Source organism: Scyliorhinus torazame, chromosome 6 (genome assembly GCF_047496885.1).
Source record: "Scyliorhinus torazame isolate Kashiwa2021f chromosome 6, sScyTor2.1, whole genome shotgun sequence".
Taxonomy (NCBI): Eukaryota; Metazoa; Chordata; class Chondrichthyes; order Carcharhiniformes; family Scyliorhinidae; genus Scyliorhinus; species Scyliorhinus torazame.
The window spans coordinates 277356008-277377568 of record NC_092712.1 but is presented as its reverse complement, the minus strand read 5'-3'; the positions used below and the strand labels follow the sequence as shown (position 1 = coordinate 277377568).

At 47.8% G+C, this 21561-nt stretch overlaps 1 protein-coding gene and 1 long non-coding RNA gene across 3 annotated transcripts in view; one reads left to right on the top strand and one right to left on the bottom strand.

Moving 5' to 3' along the window:
• eepd1 (endonuclease/exonuclease/phosphatase family domain containing 1) overlaps positions 1–13112 on the bottom strand; it is a 245448-nt gene extending 232336 nt beyond the window's left edge. The window contains exons 1-2 of one of the 2 annotated variants that reach the window (XM_072509734.1): positions 13094–13112; positions 10470–10555 (exon numbers count right to left, since the gene is read on the bottom strand). The gene's annotated coding sequence lies outside the window, so the exon portion shown is untranslated. Of the gene's footprint in view, positions 1–10469; positions 10556–12960; positions 13004–13093 lie in introns of those variants that run through there. The other variant, XM_072509733.1, reaches the window with a different exon arrangement.
• LOC140425452 (uncharacterized) overlaps positions 12143–21561 on the top strand; it is a 48039-nt gene continuing 38620 nt past the window's right edge. The window contains exon 1 of the long non-coding RNA XR_011947868.1: positions 12143–12301. This is a non-coding gene — a long non-coding RNA (uncharacterized lncRNA). The remainder of the gene's footprint in view (positions 12302–21561) is intronic.

Genomic DNA, 21561 nt, shown 5'->3' with positions numbered 1-21561 from the left:
CAGTATGACATTCAGCAGCACCTGATGTTCGCAGTTAGCCATCTACCCTTGACAAAGGCTATCTGGTCCTCTGCGGCCACCTCTCCTACGCAATTCTACAGTCTCCAGGCCATGACATTTAAGAGTATTTTCGCGTCCGCATTGAGTAGCGAAATGGGTCTGTATGATTCACATTCCATCGGGTTTTTGTCTTCTTTGGGTATCAGCGACATGGTGGCCTGTGTTGGAGGCAGGGTGCCCCTCGCTAGTGAGTCTGCGAACAAGTCCCGCAGGTGTGGGGTGAGCGACGTTGTCAATGTTTTGTAGAGGTCCGCCAGAAACCCGTCGGGTCGCGAACCTTTCCCACCTGCATGGAGTTGATACTGTCCATGACATCTCCCAGTTCTATTGGTGCTTCCAGCTCCCTCCAGTCTGTCACTCTGGTCGATCAAAGCCTTTTCGAGCTCCTGTATTGTCTTTCCCAGAGCCTCCACCTTCTTCACCATTCCATCGAGTGCCATCTTCATGGCGACCAGCGCCTCAGTCACCGCCACCTGGATCTCCACTTTGATCTCTTCCTTCATCGCAGTCAATTCCTTGGTTAGGAATGTCTCCCATCCCTTTCCAGGTGTGTGTGACCCATTGTCCGGGTCATTGGTCCCCCTCTCTCGGGGGTGACCAGGGACCTCTCGCCTCGTGGGTCCACCGACTCGCTCGCTTGCTGCTCCTGCCCTTTTCCACCACTTCTGGCTTCCCTGCGACCTCTTGACCTACTGGCTGCTGACATATTGTTCTTTTTTCTCTTCCTTTTCTGTTTACGAGTAGAATAAGTCCGAATTTCCGGGCTACATTCATCAAAAGAGCCTATTTTACTGTATTCTGGAGGAGAGCCACCTGATGTTCGACTGCTCAGCACATCCTCGTCACCGGATGTCCCGACGCGGGCAACTTTTATTGTATATTCGGAATCCAGGGCCAGTTATGGGGGAGATAATGGGGATAGTGCAGAGGCTCGGTTCCTTTTCAGGATATAAACTAAATATTGAGAAGAGTGAATATTTTGTGGCTAACTCCCTGAGGGTTGAGGGGATTGCCATTCCGTCTGGCGGGGTCCGGTTTATGCTATTTGGGGTTTCAGGTCGCCCAGGATGGGACGCAACTTCGCAAACGTTATTTTACAAGCTTGACGAGCAGACAGGCAGTGGTGGGACATCTTCCACTGTCTCTGGTGGGCCAAGTTCAATCTATTAAGATAAAAATTTTGCCACGATTTGTGTTCTTATCTCAATGCCATCAGTTTTTCTGCCAAAGTTGAAGATGGAGTGGCTCATAATAGGCTTTATATGGGCTGGGAGAACACCTTGGATTCGGAGAGGGAAAGGCAGGTTGGGCGGTGCGTGCTGCCAAATTTGTTGTATTATTACTGGGCAGTCAATGTGGAGAAGTTGTTGGTGTGGTTTGGGGACCAGGAGGTTAGTTGGGTACAGATGGAGTCAGGGTCACGTAGATGGGCGAGTCTGAAGGCCATTTCCGCCAGCGAAATATTCCGTGAATCCAGTGGTAATCTCCACATTGAAAATATGGCAGCAACTCCGTCAGCATTTTAAGCTGAGGGTGGTGTCAAGATGGTCCCCAATGTTCAGGGGTGGAAGGATAAGGGGCTGGAGAGGGTGAGGGATTTGTTTCTGGAGGGGCGGTTTGCGAGTTGGGAGGAGTTGAATGAGAAAGCAGAGTTTGGGGGACCAGATAGGTTCAGAAATTTCCAGTTGCGGGACTTTATTCGGCGGGCACTCCGAATTTCCCGGAGGCACTGCCGTCTACCTTGCTGGAAAGGATACTCTTGTGTGCAGGGTTGGAGGAGGGCAGAACGTCTGGGATATATGGGCAGATCTTGGGGGAAGTGCAAGTTTCAGTGGATGAGGTCAAGGCCAGGTGGGAGGAGGAGCTAGGACCCATTCTGGAGGAGGAGGTGTGGAGTGAGTCCCTTCGTCGGGTGAATGCTATGTCATCCTGCACAAGGTTAGTTTGATACAGTTAAGGGTGGTGTTTAGGGCGCTCCTCACCAGGGCCAGGATGAGTCGATTTTTTGAGGAAGCCTAGGATAAGTGTGAGCGGTGCTGGAGAGGGTCTGCTTACCATGCGCACATATTCTGGTCCTGTCCCAAGCTGGTGGGATTTTGGGGGTCCTTTTTCCCCCACCATATCGGCAATCCTGAGTATTGACATAGAGCTCTGTCTGTTAGTCGCTGTTTTGGGGGTGCCTAACCAACCGGAGTTGAGGATGGGGGCAGGAGAGGATGCATTGCCATTCGAATCGCTGTTGGCCAGCCGATGGATGCTGTTGAGCTGGAGGCAGGCAACACCACCCAGTGCCGAAGCATGGCTGGGTGATTTGATGGAATTGTTATACCTCAGGAAGGTCAAGTTCACAGTGAGGGGGTTGATCGATGGTTTCTATCGCAGATGGCAGCCATTTATGTTGCACTTTCAAGATCTGGTCACTGTTAGCTGTTAGCATGGAAAAGGGGTGGGAGGTTAGTGTGGGTGGGAATGTTCAGGGTGGCATTTAGGTTATTGGAGTTCCTATTGTTGCTTCTATTTTATGATATATGTGTTGGTACAGTTGTGTTTTGTAAACTTTCTGATACAAAATGTTAACATTTCAATAAAAATTGTGAAAACATTTCCACAAGTATGCAAAATTGTTTGGGTTGTTGTCAGTGGGTCAAATTCCACCTTGCAATATAATCGGAGATTGAACTTAGGACTTTTGTGACGTGTATGGTTCAGTAACCTATTTTATGGTTTCAGCAATGCGTGACTTGGCTGACTCTGAGTTAAATGGATGTACAATCACAATGCAACAACCAAAATTATCAATAGAATTAATAATTTTTGTCCATCCATTACTCTTCATTCAATATGACAAGCGAATCTGATTTTGCTATTTCCTTTATTTTACAATCTCAAGACAGATGTCCAATTAACAAAATTCTTAGAATGGGATGCTGGCATGTTTACATGCTTAGAAACATTAAAATAATCTCATGAACTACATTATTAAATTATCTTTTTGCTGGTTAGATGTAGCACATTTCGAAAGACTTAAGATTGAAACATCAGCACAGGTTTGCCCAGTGTGGTGGAATTGGAGATCAGCACTATAAATGTGAAGATCTAGGAACTACTAGACAAAAAAAAGACCAAGGTCCATCCAGCTCACCTTCAACCAGCCGGTTAGTCACGTAATTCAACGATAATAATTTTGAACCACTTTTTAAAAAGGGTTAAAAAAAATGCCTCATGAGCTACAAATCATGGTGCTGCCAAACTAACTATGCCATTATTTTTTAAGCCTGGAGGCAGGCGATGTTTGAAATAGTGAGATTCCAGTAAAACCATGATCACAGCTGTCTTTTAGGGTAGTGACTATGAAAATGACAGTCCAACTAAGAGTGGAGTGTGCTTAAGTTCCAGGAAACTGCTTTGTGCCCTGAGAGATAGTGCAAGTCACCTATTCTATAATGTCCTCGGAGTCATTCAAGGGACTTTATAACATAGATTTAGCATTATAATGATGTAAATCTCCAGGAAAACCCGAGTCATCCTTTCAGTTTTCCACTAATTTGAAAAACAATTTTCTGCAAAGACTGAGGTCCAAAAAATATACAGGAACTTTAGCAGAAATTGCTGGAGTAGGATATCTGCAAATTGGATTATTTCCCTCTTAACTTTCCATTCCACTCATATTTACACCACCAAAAATGAGGTCCAGGAGGATAAGAGTTCAATTCGCACCATGGCAGCTGGTGGAATTTATATTCCAGATTTCTTTTCACTGAATTTAAAGAATGCCTCAGCAATAATGATGATGAAACTATCATCAATTGTCATAAAAACCCATCTGGTTCACTCGGGTCCCTGAGGGAAAGAAGCCTTCTGTCATTGCCTGGTCATGTGACTTCAGGCCCACAGCAATGTGGTTGATTATTAACTGCCCTCTGATGGATGTATTTGTTGTTGTTGTTGTTAACAACAAATCATCTAGCAAGCCACTCAGGGTGAGCCTTGCCAGCAAGGCCCACATCACAGGAAAGTATAAAAGTAAATTACTGGAAGTGCGAGTTGATAATGGTGTGGTGAGGACAACGGAGAATCTTTATCCTTGGTGAATAAAATAGAGAAATAAAGGGTGAAACGATAGAGAAGGAATTAGGTTGAATTAGACTCAATTAGATACAAAAAGATAAATAAAATGGCGGAAAGAAAGACTGAATAAGAGAATGAAAAGGAGACAAAGGAAAGTGACTAAAAACGTTAAAACATTTAAAATTTTGAAAACAACAGAGGTACAATTAACTACCTGCAGGAGTGAGACTCCACAATTTCAGTTTGTTCCCTTCCTGGGCCTCCAAGATTGAATGACATTGCAGGACCATAAATAACTCAATCAACGGGCTCCTAACATGTTGATATATCAACCCTAACTTTAAGGTGAGCTTAATTCATATTTACGATGCAAATCCAACAATTTCTTGACACCAGTGAGGAAGCTGACTGAGAGTTCCTGTATAAGACCCCAATGACAGAGCAGTGCAATTTGGTCAGTAATCGTGGCAATTCACATCTCTTCCATACCACAAAAAATGTCTTTGTTTTAAATGCACCAATAATGAGGATTGCCATAAGCTCATCATTTTCACAGCAAATTCTGGGCCAAAGCTTCATCTAGTTTGCAGTGTGTAGCATATTGATTCATACATGATGATCCTCAATGGTCAGAACAGCTAGCCTCTCCTGTGCGTCAGTTAGTCAATATTGTACCAGAGAATAACAAGCCTTTGTAGATTGTCTACTTATTATTTGAGCTGGAATTGCTTAGTGAACACCCAAACGAGTGAAAAAGGAGTGCATAACTTTTGAAAATTCATTCCCACTCAATGATGCAGCCAAAGCATTTTGCCATTAGGTGAGCAATGAACTTTAGGTAGGTCCTAGAATCAATTACTGGTCTGTGCACTGTTTACTTTGGAGTTCCCCAAGGATCTATCTCCAAGGCCTTCCTCTTCCTCATCTACCAGCTGCTTCTTGGTAACATTACCTTTGATGTGGGGGTCGGCTTCCATGTATTTATTGTTGATATCCCGCTCGATCTACTACCATCTGTGTTGACTTCGGGGTTGTCAAGACTACTTGTCCAACATCCAATCCTGGGTGAGCCATAATTCCTCAAGTCAGTTAAACATCGTGACACTGAAGCCATCATCTTTGGCCTTGGTCACAAATGTCATTCCACTATCATAAATTCTCCTCCCCTAGAACTCCTTATGGCTGAATCAAATTTTTGGTGATCTAGATATATTCTATTTGACTATCCGGCCCATTCCTATTATTTCTTTGCTTCAATATCTATTTTTGTCCGATTCTGCCTCAAGACATTTTAATATATTGAAGGCACTGCATAAATGCAATTTTTGTTTTAAATTCAGCCAGTTTCAAGATATGAAGTCAATCAGAGTTCCAGCTTCTGACCACCAATGATGGTAACATGATCAAACTCGGCTGTGGCACAGGACCACAGGAAAAGGAGTAGAACACGTCTTCGAGTTTGGTCTGTCATTCAGTGAGATTGTGGCTGAAGTGCACTTTAACTTCATGTACCTGGCTTTTCCCCATATCTCTTCATACCTGCAATTCATTTGTTTTGTTCCTTATACCCCATACAGTAGTATAAAGATTGCATATTTTGAGCCACCTAACTTTTCCTTCTGCTCTAATGTTTGACTCACACATTTCCTAATTCCCTACCTCCTGGTTCCATTACTTTATTTCTTTTAGTTTTGCCTTGACTTGCAGTGACTAAAGCATAGCTTCCAACTGTCTCTTTGCTTTTGTTGTCCAAGTATTATCAACACTATCTTTTCTATCTGAATCTCCAGCACCCCTCCCCAATTACTGGTTTAAAGTCCTTGTGACCCTCCTATTTAGTTTTTCCACTGGACTGGTTCCATCCCATTTCAGGCTGAGCCGGTCCTAATGGTACAGTTCATTTCAATCCCAGTACTGGAGCCAGTGCCCCATTAAATGTAACTCCCGTTTCACGCACCACTCCTTTAGCTACACATTTACCTCCCTAATCTGCTTATCCCTATGCCACTCTGTAAATGGCTTGAGTAATAGTTGGGAGATTATAATCCTTGAAGATGTGTAGTGAAATATTCTAAAACACAATAATAGGTGGGAGAACGTCTGGCGCCATGGGCGGGGGCCACCAAGCTAGCTGGGCAGGCTAGCTCACGGATGCGCAGTGGGGGGTGAGCAGATGTTAGGCTTATCGAAGGGGTCGATTTACATTGTGCTGTTACTTGGGGGTGGGGGAGGGGGGGGGTAATGTTCTGCTGACGAGGGAGGGACTTTTGCTGAGGGACAGAGAGGAGGTCGGGGGTGGAGGCTGGCGGGCTGGAGACTGGCCCAAGAAAGGTAATGGCTGATTGGCGAAGGGCGGGGGGGGCGGGGGGGGCGGGGGGGGGGGGGTGCGATGAACCCCCCCACTAGGCTGATCACCTGGAATGTACGAGGGCTAAATGGTCCAGTTAAGAGGGCACGCATGTTCGCGCATCTGAGAGGACTGAAGGTGGACTTGGTAATGCTACAGGAGACGCACCTTAATAATAGCTGATCAGATCAGATTAAGGAAGGGATGGGTCGGACAGGTTTTTCACTCAGGGCTGGACTTGAAGACTAGAGGGGTCACAATCCTGATTAATAAGCGAGTGGTTGAGGCAGGAAGAATAGTTACGGATGTGGGAGGCCGGTACATCATGGTTAGTGGGAAACTGGAGAGGGTGCAGGTGGTACTAGTAAATGTGTACATGCCAAATTGGGATGATGTGGAGTTTATAAAGAGGATGCTGGGGAAGATACCGGACCTAGATTCGCACAAATTGGTCATGGGAGGGGACTTCAACACAGTTATTGACCCTGGTATTATTGACCGGTCGAGCTCAAAGAAGGGCAGAGTGCCAGCAATGGCAAAGGAGCTAAAGGGGTTCATGGGGCAAATGGGGGGGGGGGGGGGGCTGGACCAATGGAGATTTGGGCAGCTGAGAGTGAAGGCGTTCTCCTTCTACTCACATAAAGTGTACTCCCGGATTGATTTTTAAAATTTTTAGCAGGGCTGTACTGACAGGGGTGGTGGACATGGGGTACTCGGCGATCACAATCTCAGACCATGCACCGCACTGGGTTGACCCACAGGTTAGCAAGGACAGTAGCCAGCACCCACACTGGAGGCTAGACGTGGGACTTTTAGCGGACGAAGAGGTGTGCGGGCGGTTGAGAAAATGCATTCAGAACTACCTGGAAGTCAACGACACGGGGGAAGTTATTGGCATCAGTGGTCTGGGAGGCATTGAAGGCGGTGGTCAGAGGGGAGCTGATCTCAATACGGGCCCATAGGGAGAAGGTAGACATGGCAGAGACAGACTGACTGGTAAAGGAGATAATACAGGTCGACAGGAGGTATGCAGAGACCCCAGAGGCAGGGCTTTTAGGGGAGCTGCGGAGGCTACAGGCGGCGTTTGGCTTGTTAGCTACAGGAAAGGCGGTAGAGCAGCTGAGAAAGACGAGGGGGGTGATTTATGAGCATGGAGAGAAGGCCAGCAGAATGCGTGCACAGCAGTTTAGAAAGAGGGAGGCAGCCAGGGAGATAGGGAAAGTAAAGGACGGGGACAGGAACCTGGTTGGAGACTCAGCGGGGGTGAATAAGGCATTCAAGGAGTTTTACAGTAGGCTGTATGGGTCGGAGCCCCCAGCTGGGCCGGAGGGGATGAGATGCTTCCTAGGGGGGCTGAATTTCCCGAAGGTGGACGGGGGGCTGGTAGAAGGGCTGGGGGCCCCGATCAGGTTGGACGAAATAGCGGAGGGTCTGAAGGCCATGCAGTCGGGTAAGGCTCCGGGCCGGATGGGTACTCTGTGGATTTCTATAAAAAGTTCTCTGGGATGCTGGGGCCGCTGTTGATGAGGACATTCAATGAGGCAAGGGAGCATGTGGTGCGTCCTCCGACGATGTCACAGGCCACGATTTCATTGATCCTGAAGTGGGACAAGGACCCGGAGCTGTGTGGGTCCGACAGGCCGATACCCCTTTTGAATGTGGACACCAAACTGCTGGCCAAAATCTTGTCCTCTAGGATTGAGGATTGTGGTTTGTTAAGGGAAGGTAGTTGGTGGCCAATGTAAGAAGGTTGTTAAAGGGGGGAGTAGAACACAGAGTCTCGCTTTACGCAGATTACCTACTCCTGTATGTATTGGACCCATTAGAGGGGATGGGAGGAATTATGAGGATTCTGGGGAAATTTGGCCGGTTTTCGGGGTATAAACTAAATATGGGGAAAAGTGAGATGTTTGCGGTCCAAGCAAGGGGACTTGAGAGGCGATTGGGGGAGCTGCCGGTTAGAGTGGTAGGGGGTAGCTTTCGGTACCTAGGCATCCAGGTGGCGCAGGAATGGGAACGGTTGCACAAGCTAAATCTGGCCCGACTAGTAGACCAAATGAAGGACGATTTTCGGAGGTGGGACGCACTCACGCTGTCACTAGCTGGGAGGGTGCAGACAGTGAAAATGATGGTCCTCCCGAGATTCCTGTTTGTGTTTCAGTGTCTCCCCATCCTTATTCCGCGGTCCTTTTTTAAACGGGTCAATAAGGTAATCACCGGCTTTGTTTGGGCGGGTAAGACCCCACGAGCAAAAAAGGGGATGCTTGAGCGTAGCCCGGGGGGGGGGGGGGGGGGACACTTCAGTAATTACTATTGGGCAGCGAATATAGCCATGATCAGAAAGTGGGTGGTGGGGGAGGTGGGGGAGGCTCGGTATGGGAGCTTGTGGAGGCAGCTTCATGCAAGAGCACCAGCTTGGGGGCGTTGATAACAGCGCCTCTGCTGTTCCCGCTGGCACGTTACTCCACCAGCCCCTTGGTGGTGGCGGCCCCAAGGGTCTGGGGGCAATGGAGGAGGCATGTGGGAGCGGAGGAAGCATCGGTGTGGTTTCCAATCTGTAAGAAGCACTGGTTTGCCCTGGGGAGGGGAGATGGAGGGTTCTGGAGGTGGCAGAGAGCAGGGATCGAGAGGATGGGCAATATGTTTATAGAGGGGAACTTTCCTAGCCTGAGGGAGCTGGAGGAGAAATTTGGATTGGCGAGGGGAAACAAATTTAGGTACCTGCAGATGCGGGACTTCCTACGTAGGCAGGTTTCAACCTTCCCGCTCCTACCACCAAGGGGGATACAGGACAGGGTAGTTTCCAGAGTGTGGTGGGAGAAGGGAGGGTCTCTGACATTTACATAGAACTCATGGGGGCACAGGGGACGCAGACGGTGGAGCTGAAGCGCAAGTGGGAAGAGGAGTTGGGAGGAGAAATAGATGACGGTCTCTGGGCGGATGGATTGAGTAGAGTCACCGCGTCCACAACATGTGCCAGGCTCAGCCTGATACAATTCAAGGTTGTTCATCGGGCTCACATGACAGTGGCCCTGATGAGCAGGTTCTTTGGGGTAGAAGATAGAGCGCAAGGTGTGCGGGAGGGCTAGCGAACCATGTCCACATGTTCTGGACATGCCCAAAGCTTGGGGGATTCTGGCAGGGGTTTGCGGATGTCATGTAGTAAGGGCGTGGAATGCCCTGCCTGCAACAGTAGTGGACTCGCCAACACTAAGGGCATTCAAATGGTCATAGACATATGGACGATAAGGGAATAGCGTAGATGGGCTAGAGTGGTTTCACAGTTCGGTGCAACATCGAGGGACGAAGGGCCTGTAATGCGCTGTAATGTTCTATGTCCACGGTGTTACAAACAAGGGTGGCAATGAGTCCAGAGGTGGTGATTTTCGGAGTGTCGGAAGATCCGGGAATCCAGGAGGAAAAAGAGGCAGACGTTCTGGCCTTCGCTTCCCTGGTAGCCCGGAGACGTATATTATTAGCTTGGAGGAACTCAAAGCCCCCGAAGTCGGAGACCTGGCTATCTGACATGACTAGCTTTCTCTGCTTGAAGAAAATCAAGTTTGCCTTGAGAGGGTCAATGTTAGGGTTCGCCCGGAGGTGGCAGCCGTTCGTCGACTTCTTTGCGGCAAATTAACCGTCAGCAGAAGGGGGGGGGGGGGGGGTGTTAGCTTAGTTTAGAGTAGGGGGTTAGTAAAGGTTGGACCTGTAAGGGAGGAAGATGGCTTTTGCACTATGTTTATAAAATTCATGTACATTTTTATTTTGTTGTTGTAAAACCATAAATACCTCAATAAAATGTTTATTTAAAAAAAAAGAAATATTCTAAAACACAGGGCTAAAGTATGTAAGCTAACATAGAAAACAGCCTCTTGAGCAAATTGCCAATGGCTACAGAGTCAAAGGCGATTCAACTATTTCAAATATCCAACTTTCTTTGCTCAATGCGAGTGTTGATCAGATAGAAGGATACAACATTTTATTTCAGTTCTCCAACCTGTGCTTCTGTCAAACAAGGTTCCCTCCTTGTGCAATGAAAAGGTTCGTGGATCTCTGTCACACTCCAGCAAATACCTATATCATCTTCAGGGAAGAAGGAAAAGAGGAACTGAATTAGACCAAGGGAGGGGGTGAAGAATGTGGTTCTGTTGATACTTAAGAAAAAAAGATTGACAGTTATACAGCACCATTCACGATCTCCGAACATTTCAAATTGTTTAACCACTAATTATGCAAATTGAAGTCACAGTTGTAATGTCAGCAACACGGCAGTCCCTTTGCATATTTTGCACAGATCATTTGTTTAGTTGCACAGATAATTTGTTTAGTAATGTTGGTTGTGGGATCATTTTGGGCCAGGAGAACTTGAAATGGAGCCATGGAATGTTTTTCCTCATCCAATTCGGACAGGGGGCGAGATTCTCCGACCCCCCGCCGAGTCGGAGAATCGCCGGGGGCTGGCGTGAATCCCGCCCCCGCCGGTTGCCGAATTCTCCGGCACCGGATATTCGGCGGGGGCGGGAATCGCGCCGCGCCGGTTGGCGGGGGCCCCCCCCGCGATTCTCCGGCCCAAATGGGCCAAAGTTCCGCTGCTAAAATGCCTGTCCCGCCGGCGTAGAATAAACCACCTACCTTACCGGCGGGACATGGCGGCGCGGGCGGGCTCCGGAGTCCAGGGGGGGGGCGCAGGGCGATCTGGCCCCGGGGGGTGCCCCCACAGTGGCCTGGCCCGCGATCGGGGCCCACCGGTCCGCAGGCGGGCCTGTGTCGTGGGGACACTCTTTTCCTTCCGCCTTCGCCACGGTCTCCACCATGGCGGAGGCGGAAGAGACTCCCTCCACTGCGCATGCGCGGGAATGCCGTCAGCGGCCTTACGCTCCCGCGCATGCCATTTCCGTGATGTCATTTCCGTGCCAGCTGGCGGGGCGGAAATTTGTCCGGAGCGGGCCTAGCCCCTTAAGGTTGGGGCTCGGCCCCCCAAGATGCGAAGCATTCCGCACCTTTGGGGCAGCGCGATGCCCGACTGATTAGCGCCGTTTTGGGCGCCAGTCGGCGGACATCGCGCCGATACCGGAGAATTTCGCCCAGGGTCTTGGTTTAATGCCCTGTGTGATAATGCCACACTTAGGCAGCACTGCATTGGTGTGTGAACCTAGATATACGTGTTCAAATCTTTGAAGCGAGACTTGAACCTTCTGACTCTGAGGGGCGAGCATGACTTGACTCCAGGGGTGGAGAATCAGCTTTCCCGACAGAATCCGGTCCGGTGCCGGTCCGGGCCCGAATATCTGCGAGTCCGCGAATTACTCCGTGCTGCTGGGGTGACATTGCCAGAGGCCCACCCAGCGATACTCCGCTCACGACCGGCCGAGTTCCCGACGGCGTTGAACTAACATGGTATGGTCGGTCAGGACTCTCGCGTGACGGCTGCGGACTCAGTCCACGGCCGCCCTGGTGGGGGGATGGGGGATTATGGGGGGGGTATTTATGGGGAGGGTACCCCGGTACTTATGGGGGGGGTGGTACTTATGGGTGGGGGGGGGGTGGTACTTATGGGGGGCGGTAATTATGGGGGGGGTGGTACTTATGGGGGGGTGGTACTTATGGGAGGGGGTACTTATGGGGGGGTACTTATGGGGGGGGGGGGGTGGTGGTTATGGGGAGCCAGGGCACAGATCAGGCTGATCCGATGCAGGGGCGCACGGCCAATATTACGGAGCTGCCTCCATGGTTCAAGCCCTCCATGGCACTCGGCACGGCCACCGGAGGTCCGTATCCGCAGCTAAAGCTGCGTGAATTACCCCAGGTCTCTGCTAGCCCATTAAGAAGGTAAGTGAATCGGATCTATCTTTTTTTGAGCAAATTCGGGAATGCTTACGCCGGCGTGGGGACACAACCCCATTTTGGGAGAATCCAGCCCCAGATGTTTCTGGGGGCATCACCTCCTGCTTCCAACTAGCTCAACCGTTGCTCTCCAGATGTCCAATATTTTTTAAATGACAAAAAAAGTGTACAAAGAAAATGGAGAAAGCACAATTTTTCTAATCCCCCACCCACATAGTTTTTTTCCCCCTCCCGTGTCCAATTTTTAATTCCCGGAGACTTCAGAATCCTGGACAGATTGCAGTTCTCCTGCTACCTACTCAGGTTACCACAGGTTAAATCAGAAATCCCTACTTAGAACGTAATAAACTGCACATTGAGTGAACTAAACGGTAGACGGTTCCCAGTATTGCGTGGAATGCAGAAACCAATTCCACTTGTGGGGTGGGTGGTTCTTAGTCCCTGTTTACACCGGAGATAATGTTCAACAGGCCAACATATGCGTGCACATGAATGAGGTTCTCGGTCTCTCTCTCTCTCTCTCGGTAATCAGATAAAGAAAGACAATTCGCCGACATGTGGTGGCGTTTAAATGGGTCAAGTGACACACTTCGCACAAACACGGAACCTGAGTACACCCCCTTGAAATGTTGCACTCTTTCCACCTCGACTTCTTCTCAGGATGGTAAAAGAGCCGTTCGGTTCGGAAATTCCTCGAAAGCGAATCAAAAGAAACTGTCCGGCGAACGTCAGAGCTCGGACTCCGCAGGATGAAGTTTAAAAAAAGACCTCACTAACCTCTGGCATTCCCGGTTTCAGGAACAAGTAAATGCCGCCTGGTGGGTGTGGTCTTTGGCGCCCTCCCCCTCCGCGCTCTTGCTGCTGCATGTTGCTGTGCCAGCACCAGCTGTTCAATAAAGCTGGCCGGCTCCATGGTGACTCACAGCTGCTCCCCTCGCTGGCAGTGCGCTGCCCGCCCGCCCGCTGCATTCCCCATTCTCTGTCGCCCTCTGCTCGCCAAAACATACTCCAAACAACAAATCCCGAACCCAAGAGTCCAAAAACACACCCAGAACATCGATTTGCTGCTAACACGCTGAACAAGAAAAGCAGGTCATAGAATCCCCACAGTGCGGAAGGAGGCCATTCGGCCCATCGAGTCTGCACCGGCCCTCTGAAAGAGCACCTTACCCAGGCCCACTCCTCCGCCCATCCCCGTAACCCCACCAAACCTGCACATCTTTGGACTGTGGGAGGAGAACATGCAAACTCCACACGCTCGCCCAAGGCCAGAACCGAACCCAGGTCCCATGTGCTGTGAGGCAGCAGTGCAACCACTGAGCCATCATACTGCCCTTTTACAGTGCTGAAGGAGGCCATTTGGCCCATCGAGTCTGCACTGACTCTCTGAAAAAGCATTCTACCTGCTCCCAATCCCCTGCCTTACTCCTGTAACCTGGCACATTCTTTCTTTTTAGTTGACAAGCCAATTTCCTTTTGAATACCTCCATCAAACCTGCCTCTATCATGCTCTCAGGAAGTTCGTTCCAGACTCCAATCACCCTCCGGGTGAAACATTTTTCCTCCCATCACTTTTACTCCTTTTGCCAATTATTTTGAATCTGTGCCCTCTAGTTCTTGATGTTCTCTTGTGTGGGAACAGTTTCTCAAAATTTACCTTGTCCACACCTGTCAGAATCGTAAATACCTCATCAAAACTCCCATCAGACTTCTTTTTTCCACGGAAAACAGTCCCAACCTCTCCCATCTATTCTCATAGCTACAGTTCTTAAGCCCTGGAATCACATGAATCTCTACTCTCTTCAATGCCTTCACATCCTTCCTCAAATATGGTGCACAAAACTAGATGCACTACTACAGATGAGGCCTAACTAGTGTCTTATACAAGTTCAACACAACCTCCTTAGTCTTGTACTCAATGTCCCTATTAATAAAACCTAAGACACTATATTTTATTAACTGTTCTCTGACATGCCCTGCCATCTTCACTGGCTAATCTATATATACACCAAGGCTCCTGCACATCCTTTAGAATTTTTACCTTTGTTTTATACTGTGTCCCCTATTCTTCCTGCCAAAATTAATCATTCTCTGCATTGAACTTCATCTGTCCTTGTCTGTCCAATCCATCAACATGTCTGTGTCCTTTTGAAGTTCAAGACTATTCTCATCACCATTGACAACATTTCCAATCTTCGTATCATCTGCAAATTTTGAAATTATGCCCTGAACATCACAGTCTAAGTCATTAATATATATCAGGAAGAGCAAGCGTCCCAACATTGACCCCTGGGGTACTCCATTACAAATCTTCCTCCAATCTGAGAAACAACCGTTTATCATGACTCTGTTTCCTGCCACTCAGCCAATTTCTTATCCAAATGCCTAATTTCCCTTTTATTTTTATGGGCTAGAATTTTTCTCACAAGTCTGTGGTGTGGCACTGTATCAAATTTCTTTTGAAAATCCATATAAACCATATCAAGAGCATTGCCCTTATCAACCTTCTTTGTTATCTCCTCAAAAAACTCAAGCAAGTTAGTAAATTAATCCATGCTGGCTTTCCATAATTGTCCTTGATAGCCTAAGTGACTATTGATTTTGTTCCGAACTATAGTTTCCAGAAGTTTTCCTGCCACTGAAGTCAAGTTGATTGAACATAGAACATAGAAAAATACAGCACAGAACAGGCCCTTCGGCCCACGATGTTGTGCCAAACTTTTGTCCTAGATTAAGGGCAGCACGGTAGTATGGTGGTTAGCACAATTGCTTCACAGCTCCAGGGTCACAGGTTCGATTCCCGGCTTGGTTCACTGTCTGTGCGGAGTCTGCACGTTCTCCCCGTGTGTGCGTGGGTTTCCTCCTGGTGCTCTGGTTTCCTCCTACAGTCCAAAGATGTGCAGGTTAGGTGGATTGGTCATGCTAAATTGCCCTTAGTGCCCAAAATTGCCCTTAGTGTTGGGTCGGGTTACTGGGTTATGGGGATAGGGTGGAGGTGTGGGCTTGGGTAGGGTGCTCTTTCAAAGAGCTGGTGCAGACTCGATGGGCCGAATGGCCTCCTTCTGCACTGTAAATTCTATGACTATGTAAATTCTATGACTAAGAACAAATTAATCTACACCCCATCATTCTCCGTAATCCATGTACCTATCCAATAGCCACTTGAAGGTCCCTAATGTTTCTGACTCAACTACTTCCACAGGCAGTGCGTTCCATGCCCCCACTACTCTCTGGGTAAAGAACCTACCTCTGACATCCCCCCTATATCTTCCACCATTCACTTTAAATTTATGTCCCCTTGTAATGGTTTGTTCCACCCGGGGAGTAGGTCTCTGACTGTCTACTCTAATTATTCCCCTGATCATGTTATAAACCTCTTTCAAGTCACCCCCTCATCTTTCTCCGTTCTAATGAGAAAAGGCCTAGCACCCTCAACCTTTCCTCGTAAGACCTACTCTCCATTCCAGGCAACATCCTAGTAAATCTCCTTTACCCCTTTTCCAAAGCTTCCACATCCTTCCTAAAATGAGGTGACCAGAACTGCACACAGTGCTCCAAATGTGGCCTTACCAAGGTTTTGTACAGCTGCATCATCACCTCACGGCTCTTAAATTTAATCCCTCTGCTAATGAACGCTAGCACACCATAGGCCTTCTTCACAGCTCTATCCACTTGAGTGGCAACTTTCAAAGATCTGTGAACATAGACCCCAAGATCTCTCTGCTCCTCCACATTGGCAAGAACCCTACCGTTAACCCTGTATTCCGCATTCATATTTGTCCTTCCAAAATGGACAACCTCACACTTTTCAGGGTTAAACTCCATCTGCCATTTCTCAGCCCAGCTTTGCATCCTATCTATGTCTCTTTGCAGCCGACAACAGCCCTCCTCACTATCCACAACTCCACCAATCTTCGTATCATCTGCAAATTTACTGACCCACCCTTCAACTCTCTCATCCAAGTCATTAATGAAAATCACAAACAGCACAGGACTCAGAACTGATAACTGGGCTCCAGGCTGAATATTTGCCATCCACCACCACTCTCTGACGTCTACCGGTTAGCCAGTTCGTTATCCAACTGGCCAAATTTCCCACTATCCCATGCCTCCTTACTTTCTGCATAAGCCTACCATGGGGAACTTTATCAAATGCCTTACTAAAATCCATGTACACTACATCCACTGCTTTACTTTCATCCACATGCTTGGTCACCTCCTCAAAGAATTCAATAAGACTTGTGAGGCAAGACCTACTCCTCACAAATCCGTGCTGACTATCCCTAATCAAGCAGTGTCTTTCCAGATGCTCAGAAATCCTATCCCTCAGTACCCTTTCCATTACTTTGCCTACCACCAAAGTAAGACTAACTGGCCTGTAATTCCCAGGGTTATCCCTATTCCCTTTTTTGAACAGGGGCACAACATTCGCCACTCTCCAATCCCCTTGTACCACCCCTGTTGACAGTGAGGACGAAAAGATCATTGCCAACGGCTCTGCAATTTCATCTCTTGCTTCCCATAGAATCCTTGGATATATCCCGTCAGGCCCAGGGGACTTGTCTATCCTCAAGTTTTTCAAAATGCCCAACACATCTTCCTTCCTAACAAATATCTCCTCGAGCTTACCAGTTTGTTTCACACTGTCCTCTCCAACAATATGGGACCTCTCATTTGTAAATACTGATGAAAAGTACTTGTTCAAGACCTCTCCTATCTCTTCAGACTCAATACACAATCTCCCGCTACTGTCCTTGATCGGACCTACCCTCGCTCTAGTCATTCTCATATTCCTCACATATGTGTAAAAGGCCTTGGGGATTTCCTTGATCCGACCCGCCAAAGATTTTTCATGCCCTCTCTTAGCTCTCCTAATCCCTTTCTTCAGTTCTCTCAGGGCTATCTTGTATCCCTCCAGCGCCCTGTCTGAACCTTGTTTCCTCAGCCTTACATAAGTATCCTTCTTCGACTTAACAAGACATTCAACCTCTCTTGTCAACCATGGTTCCCTCACCCGACCATCTCTTCCCTGCCTGACAGGGACACATATATCAAGGACATGTAGTATCTGTTCCTTGAACAAGTACCACATTTCAATTGTGTCCTTCCCTGACAGCCTATGTTCCCAACTTATGCACTTCAGTTCTTGTCTGGCAGCATCGTATTTACCCATCCCCCAATTATAAACCTTGCCCTGTTGCACGCACCTATACCTCTCCATTACTAAAGTGAAAGTCACAGAATTGTGGTCACTATCTCCAAAATGCTCCCCCACTAACAAATCTATCACTTGCCCTGGTTCATGACCAAGTACCAAATCCAATATGGCCTCCCCTCTGGTCGGACAATCTACATTCTGTGTTAGAAAAGCTTCCTGGACACACTGCACAAACACCACCCCATCCAAACTATTTGATCTAAAGAGTTTCCACTCAATATTTGAGAAGTTGAAGTCACCCATGACTACTCCCCTGTGACTTCTGCACCTTTCCAAAATCTGTTTCCCAATCTGTTCCTCCACATCTCTGCTGCGATTGGGGGGCCTATAGAAAACTCCCAATAAGGTGACTGCTTCTTTCCTATTTCTGACTTCAACCCATACTACCTCAGTAGGCAGATCCTCCTTGAACTGCCTTTCTGCAGCTGTTATACTATCTCTAATGAACAATGCAACCCCCCCACCTCTTTTACCACCCTCCCTAATCTTATTGAAACATCTATAACCAGGAACCTCCAACAACCATTTCTGCCCCTCTTCTATCCAAGTTTCCGTGATGGCCACCACATCGTAGTCCCAAGTACCGATCCATGCCTGAAGTTCACCCACTTTATTCCTGGTGCTTCTTGCGTTGAAGTATATACACTTCAAACCATCTCCGGATTAGTTTATAGTTTCTGGCTTTTTGGACAAGCGTGCAACATTCCCAATTCTCCAGTCCTCTGGCACCATCCCTGTGCCGAAGGAAGACTGGAAGATTATCACTAGTGCCTCTGCAATTTCCACTTTCACTTCCCTCAGTACCCTTGAATGCATCTCATCCAGTCCTGGTATCTTACCAATTTTAAGGAAAAATAGCCTTTCTGACACTTCCTCTTTTTCTCAATTGTAAATTCTTCAAATGTACCAGGCACCTGAGGCAGGATTTTCCGTTTCTGAGACTTAAGTTTGACGCCAATGCAGAATTCCTGGACTTTCATAACAGAAAAACTGGCGCAACATCTGGAACGATTCTGCTACCATTGAGGGGCTAGCACCAGTGCCGCATGGAACACAATCAATTCCAATGACAAACGGTGCGGGATTCGCCGGATCTGTGCTTGACACTCGGGAGGCTGACAAGCTGCAGCCGCACATACACATTACACTCCCCACACACACTTATCCCAGATGGCACTGGTTGTGCTGGAGCGCGCCCATACAGCTGATGGGTCAGCTGGAGACAGGGGGCATCCAAGGGGGTGCCATGGGGGGACACCGATACGGCTCTTGGCTCTAAGTTCAAAGTGGGCTGTTAGCGGTATGCGCAGCTGCATGGCTGTCTTGTCAGCTGCAGCAATGGTGTTCCATGCCCGTCCACCTCGACCCTACAGCCCACCTCCTGGCCACCCCCCCCCTACTCCCCCAGCCCTGGCAGGAGCACCCCGGCCAGCAGCACAACTGTCAGCACACTATGGCGATGTTGGACACTTTCCATACCCCCCTCTCTCTCCCTCAGCAGCCGCCAAGCCAGTTTCACGATTTCTAAAAGCAAAAATGAATTGCGCAGTCAGGAACTTGGCCCATTGGAGGCGGAAAATCACAGAGAGCAGAGGTCCCGAAGAATACCGGTCGGGCCAGCTAATGATATGCAAAAAGGTGTCTACTGTACATGCGCTCCAGAAAGCATTGACGCCGCTGTCGAGGTACTGGAGCATTGCAATTTGACATCAAATCATTGCCTGCCATGTTTTGGCGTCCGAACCAATTTTCCACCCAATCACCTTGTAGCCACCTGAGTTGACCACTTCCCGACTTAAAATGGAGAACCGCAAAGGCTGAAGGGAAATTCAGCCAACACAGGCAAAGACTAGCAAATACAGAAATCATGTATATTGGAACCTACAAAACAACTAGACAGCACTGAAACCAGCAGCCATCTACATAGTAATGCAACAGCCATCTACATAGTAATGTGCGATTCCAAGGCACAATGGCAACAGTTAAGGTAAATAAAGCCAAGCCAGACTCCTCGGCGCCAGCAGGAGCCAAGACAAAGGAAGGCCAATGGACATTTAGGGACCGCCTAGCGATCAGGGAACCGCTCCAGCATTGGAGAAATCGATCCAAGTAATCAGACAGTAGTCCAATCACTTGGAACCAGATACGAGGTCCGCCCCGAAGGGCGGGAAGCCCCTGGGGACTATAAAGTAAAGCCCCCAAGTTCAAATCGTCCTTCCTTGGTAGGGTCACTCAGCTACTTGAATCAACCCGTGAGAGTGACCTGTCCAAGCTGCCGCATCAACCAAGTAAGTCTCCAGTCAACGCTCGCTACGAGATAGGCGTTCCTAGCTACCTGTCCATACCAGCTTTTGAATCCTACAGACTCAGGACCTGAACGCAAGGCCATTTGTTCCCCTGACCTGGTGGGCCAGTCCAAAGCTAAGTATAGGCCTTTTAGTGATAGGAATAGCCTAGAAAGTAGAGTTTATGCATGAGTAGTGATTTACTGTGTATAATAAATGTGTTTTGATTTGAATCTTACTAATTGGTGCGTTGAGCTATTGATCATTACTTGAACTTGAACCTCGTGGCGGTATCATAAAGATACCTGCCGACTCTAGAGCAAAGGTTAAACAAACAGAGCAAATTACGAATTAAGAGCCAACCAAAAGTTAGCAACATCCTTTCCCGATTTTGGTGTCGGCTACGGGGAATCCTGCCCCTCATCTCTCACCTTGATTTGGGTAGCATCTCCTTTCTTTTGTAAAGGCAGATGCCAAGTACTAGTTTAATACCTTCACTCTTCCTCCTGCCTTCACATGCAAATCCCCTTTTTTATCCCGAATCAGCCTTACTCTTTCTTTTATCATGCGTTTATTACTTATATGCTTATCTTGGGATTCCCTTTTAGGTTAGCTGCCAATCTCCTTTCACACTCTCTCCTTGATTTTCTTGTTAGCTTTTTCACTTCCCCTCTGGTCCTCCTATATTCAGTTTGTTTCTCCATTGTTTTTCAACCTGACATCTGTAGAACACAAGCTTCTTCCTTTTCATTTTCACCTCTATCTCTCACATCATCCAGGGAGCTCTGGATTTATTTGTCCCCACCTTTCCCCTTCAAGCGAGTATACCTTGTCATTGACTGGAATATTTTTTCTTTGAAGGCGGCCCATTGTTCAACCATTGTCTTTTTTGACAAATGATTTGATTCCAACTCACTCGACTCAGATGGATTCTCATCACATTGAAGTTGGTTTTCTCCCAATTAATTATCCCTGCTCTGGATTGCTCCTTGTCCTTTTCCATAGCCAACCTAAATCTTACGATATAATGGTCACTGTCCCTAAATTCTCTCGCATTGGTATTTGATCCACTTGGGCTAACTCATTCCCAGAATCAGGTCCAACGGTGCCTGCCCTCTTGTTGGACCAGACACATTTTGCTGCAGAAAATTATATTGAACACATTCCAGGAATTCTCGCCCCTCTTATCCCTTTGTTCTATTTAACAGGAATATTTAACACCCAGCCCTGTCCTTCTTTGAGCCAGATCTCTGTTATAGCAATAATATTATAATACCATTAGGGGAGGCAATATTGTCACTAAACTAGTAATCCAGAGGCCCAGGACAATACTCTGGGGACCTGGGTTCGAATCCCACCAGCGTAGTTGGTGAATTTGAATTCAACAAAAAGGGGGGGAAATTGTACAGACTGCAAAACTGTGAGAAGGAGAGTGTGTTCCCTGGACTATTTTTGTTTTGTACTTTTTGAATAAGTTTAAAATAAAATAAATTTTTTGAAAAAGTCTACGCTGCAGCAACATCTGTCTGCTCCCCTAACTATGGAATCCCCTTGCACAATCCCTGTGCAGCTGAGCCATCCATGATGCCACAAACCTGGCTCTTGCTACAGTCCTCTGAGGAATCTTCTTGCTTATCTGCATCCAAAATAGAAAAGCAGTTAGGGAGTGAGATAGCCTCAGGGATTCCTGCACCCCCTACCTGTTTCTCTTAGATACTCTTGTGTCATCCATCCCTTCTCTG